Below are 5031 nucleotides of genomic sequence, written 5' to 3'. Positions count from 1 at the left end.
ATACTGTTATGAAATATCAGGTTTCAGGGAAGCACCCATAATAAAAATATATGAGTGATTCCTTGGAAAACCATTTAAATAATCCCCAGTAAAGATAAAGCTACCCATCAGTTCAGGTCAGATTTTGACACTGAGTAAGTTTCATTGCCAAACTTAATAAAAGCATTTCTGGGGGGCTGGGGTTGTAGCTCAGTGGCAGAGTGCTCGCCTAGCACATGCTCGATCCTCAGTACCACATAAAAATAAATAAAATAAAGGCATTGTGTCTAACCCCAACTAAAAAATAAACATTAAAAAAAAAAATTTCTGGGGCTGGGGTTGTGGCTCAGTGGTAGAGTGCTCACCTAGCACGTGTGAGGCCCAGGGTTCAATTCTGAGCACCACATAAAAATAAATAAATACAATAAATAGGATGAAGGTATTGTGTCCATCTACAACTAAAATTAAAAAAAAAAAAAAATTCTGGTGTTCCAAGCATTTGGGATTTCTGACAGAAGAAAACTTTTTCTCATTGTCTATACAACAGCATGTGCAAATGGTGTCTAAAACATTTGTTGCATGTATGTTTAACTTTGGTTTTTTAAAGGTTAGAAATGTTACCAGAAGTGAAGCATTTCCAGGATTCCCCTGGAAGCAGGAGTGGAGGAGATGGGAGTAGTAAAAAACAAAACAGAACATTGAGAAATATTGTTTTGTTTTCTAGTACTGGGGACTGAACCCAGGGACACTTTACCCCTGTGCTACATTCCCAGTCCTTTTTATTTTTTATTTTGAAACAAGATCTCACTAAATTGCCCAGATTGGCCTCAAACTTGCGATCCTCCTGTCTCAGCCTTCCAAGTCACTGGAATTACAGGCATGCACACAAGTTCAAGGCTAGCCTCACCAATTTAGGGAGACCCTATCTCCAAATAAAAAATAAAAAGTGCTAGAGATGTAACTCAGTAGTACAGCACCCCTGGGTTTAATCCCCAGTACCTTTATTTAAAAAAAAAAAAAAGGAAAAGAAGAAAGTTCTTTTCAATTATTTTAAGGAAATAATTAATCAATTATTTTAAGGAATTTACAACAAAAAAGAAGAAGGAAATAGGGTAAGCCAGGCCTGAGGGTATAGCTCAGTAGTAGAACGCTGCCTACCCTTCAGGAGGCTTTGGGTCAGATCTTCCACATGGGAAAGGAAAGAAGGAAGAATTTGGACAAACTGTTGGAGGAACTGTGGTCAAACGAAGTTTGCAAGTTTGCGAGATTAGGGGAATAACACAATGTTTATACACTGATAGGAATTACACAAGAGAGGAAAAACGGTGACAATGTGTGGGGGTGGGAAAGGCGGATCCAGTTGGAAGGGTGGATGTGATATCCCTCCTAAAGTAAGGCTAGCAGAGAATCAGGGAACAACAGATGTTGGTATGCAGTAGTCAAGGGAGTGGAGAAATTATGCAGTTGTCCTAGACTTCATTTGTCTTGGTGAAGTAGAAAATAAGGTCACCAGCTGAAAGTAAGGATGAAGAAGGCTGGGGGTTTGAAGACAGAGAAGTAATGAAATGATTTTTGAGAATGGATTAGAAAATTTTGATTGCAGGACCACTGAACACTCACTTGAGGGCTGGGGATGTGGCTCTGTGGTAGAGTGTTTCCCAGGCATACTTGAGAACCTGGGTTCAATCCCCAGCCCCTCAAAAAAATAAAAAGTTCATTTGAAATTTATGAATCAAAAGTGAGAGAATTTTTGCTTTTATTCAAAAGGCATTTATTCCCTCCCCTTGGAAATTATAGAGATGAACTAACAAGTATTAAGAAGTCACCTCCTTCAAGGATGTTGTCACAGATCACTTCTTCTATCATCACAATCTTCTTCAACATGAATTCTATAATAGTAATTTTTCTTCACTTAGGATAATGCATTTTACTGGTTTCTGGCTTGAGTGTATTACTCATTCAATCACAGATCTCTAACAAGCCCCTACTAAGGACCAGGCACCACGGCAGGATTTGTTTTTGAGGAGGCAGCTCTGTTTTGAAGCAGTGACTGTGCAGGGCTTGCCCTTGATGGAGCCATGGGTGCCAACTCTGTGCCCTCTGTGGTAGACATGCTGCTCTTAATGTTCTCCAGCATCCATAGTCATCCTAAAGCTGATTGGATCACTGATGTTCAATCAGCCTCATCCTCAAAGGCCCAAAACAGAACAATCCAATTGCAATTTATTTCCTCTGATGAGGTCAGTCAAACTAGAGATTTTTGGTCTTAGCTCCTCTACCAGTTTGTTGCCATGTGCCTGATGGTTGCAGACAGGGAGGGCACTTTAAGAAACTGGCCAGAATTTCCAGGCCCTAGGGACAGTGACTGGGATCCCCAGCTTGGGAAGCAGAGGGGATTCTGTGCTTTTGCACATGGGTAGCCTGATAATGAGGATGAGCTGGTGCAATGAGCTTTTTAATTAGGTCAACTTGGTGCCTGACCCCACTGTACTATGTGCCCCGTAGCTGGGGAAGCCTGACCACCTGCAGGAGTCAGATAGAGTGTCCTGGAAGGCTTCCTGGCATGCCCCAGGCCCCCAGAATTTTCTTTGGTGAGATAATCTCACTTGTTTTAAGACAGTTGTGAGCTGAGCTGTGTTTCCCCCCAGCCACTAGCACAGCTGTACCAGTACAGGCACATAGGAGACAGGGTCCAATTTGGTCAGGGGAGTATATTTAGACCACAGAAGGGCAAGAGAGTCCAAGGTGTATGCAAGAGAGTTATCACATGGAATTTAAGCTAATTAAAGAGGAAATCAAGCCAAGTGTAGTGGCACACACCTGTGAACCCAGCAACTCAGGAGGCTGAGGCAGGAAAGTTTCAAGTTCTAGGCCAGCCTCAGCAACTTAGAAAAGCCCTGTCTAAGAATAAAAAATATAAAAGGACCGGGGAGGTAGCTCAGAGGTAGAATGCCCCTGGGTTCTATCCCCTGTACGAGAGAGAGAGAGAGAGAGAGAGAGAGAGAGAGAGAGAGAAAGAAATATCAAGTGCTTAAGGGAATAATATGAAGTAAATATGTAATAGGTTCATGGTCAACATATTGGGGGGTTCCTGGTGTGAGATATTGCTTCTAAGGAAGTAACCTGGAAAAATAGGAAGCAGTGGCAAGAGAAGAGGATGTGTGAAATCGAGACTACTACAGTTGTTGTCCCTGTGAAGGACTATCCAGCCGTGACCATGAAAGTGTGTATCTGAGACACGGTGGAAGATAAAATTGTTGGAAGATATTTCATGGATCTGTGAGGTCAGAGTTTTAAATGAATACATGCTGAAATTGCCAAAAATCAAGATAGGAATGGTGTTAGGATGACATTGAACTAGAAACCAAGATTACTGAGAGAATGACTGAACTAGGTTTCAGAGGACCACATTGATGAGCAATAGATGTGGATAGTACAGTCTGATGATGTGAGCTTTAAAACTGAGAGATTGAGGGACTGGGGTTGTGGCTCAGTGGTAGAGCACTTGCCTAGCATGTGTGAGGCCCTGGGTCCGATCCTTAGCACCACATATAAATAAGGAAATAAAGTAAAAAATCCACCGGCAACTAAAAAATATTAAAAAGAAAAAAAACTGAGAGGTTGGGAGAAGAGGGAGAGAATGGCCATATGCTGTCAGGCCTAGGAGAATGGAGACTTTGGGAGAAAAATGCTGTCACCAATTGAGAGGGTTTCAGGAGGACACAGTGATTCAGAGAACTGTCTCTGTGGTTAAACTGCCTTGATACTTTCCATCCATGGATTTCAGCAAATTACTTAACCTCTCTGAACTTCAGTTTCTTCTTCCATAAAATTGGGGGCAATTATAGTACATACAATCTCATACAAATATTAGAGATTTAAGTGGGATGATTCATGTAATGGGCTTAACACAGTGCCAAGCACGTTGTAAGCAATACTGGGGAGAAATCCTTCTGATACCTCACAGCCTTAATGTCCACCATCAGAGGGCAGAATCCTTCTTTGACTGTGATCTTAGATGTGAATTTCTCCCTTCCAACACACTTTTTAGTCAGTTTGCTATAATATGCTGTGGTTTGAATGTGTCCCCCAAAGTCCATGTGCTGGACACTTCATCCCCCATGCAACAGTGTTGAGAGGTGGGAAGTTTAAGAGGTGATTAGGCCATGAGGGCCATGCCTCATTAACAGATGAATATCATTATCATGGGAGTAGGTTAGTGATCTCAGGAGTGGTTCCTGGTAAAAGGATGAGCCTTCCACAACCATGTGATGCTTTCCACTGTGCTGGAATGCAGCAAGAAGCCATCACTAGATGCAACCCCACTATTTTAGAATGTTCATTATAAATTGCCCAGTTTATAGTATTCTATTATAGCAACATTAAAAAAAAAAAAGCAGACTAAGACAAAAAACAAAAAGTAATACCGTGCTAGGCACACACGATGGCATACGCCTATAATCCCAGCAGTTCAGGAGGCTGAGGCAGGAGGATCTCAAGTTCAAAGCCAGCCTCAGCAAAAGTGAGGTGCTAAGCAATTTAGAGAGGCCCTGTCTCTAAATAAATACAAAAATAAGGATGGGGATGTGGCTCAGTAGTCTAGTGCGCTTGAGTTCAAACCCTGGTATTCACCCCCCCCCAAAAGAGTAATACCATCCTATCTGTAATCCCAGCAACTCAGGAGGCTGAGACAGGAGGTTCACAAGTTCAAGGCCAGCCTCAGCAACTCAACAAGGCCCTAAGCAACTCAGCAAAACCTTGTCTCAAAACATAAAAAGGGCTGGAATGTGGCCCAGCAGTTAAGCACCCCTGGGTTCAGTCCCTAGTAACCCTCCTCCCCTCCAAAATTACTACTGCCATTAAAGATACAGAAACAGAGAAGTGGTATGATTTTCAGAGTCCCGAGACAATTTTAAGGCATCCCCCGTCCCCAAATATTTCTGATTGAAGTGCCATTAACAAGAAGCAAACATGCTTCAAGTCTTTGTAGGCCAGCCTCATGGGTTGGTAAATTCACTCATACTGGATGAATAATGATGTGAGGGCAGCACA

This window comes from Callospermophilus lateralis, chromosome 4 (genome assembly GCF_048772815.1).
Source record: "Callospermophilus lateralis isolate mCalLat2 chromosome 4, mCalLat2.hap1, whole genome shotgun sequence".
Taxonomy (NCBI): domain Eukaryota; kingdom Metazoa; phylum Chordata; class Mammalia; order Rodentia; family Sciuridae; genus Callospermophilus; species Callospermophilus lateralis.
The sequence above is the reverse complement of the archived record's forward strand: the minus strand, read 5'-3'. Positions refer to the sequence as shown.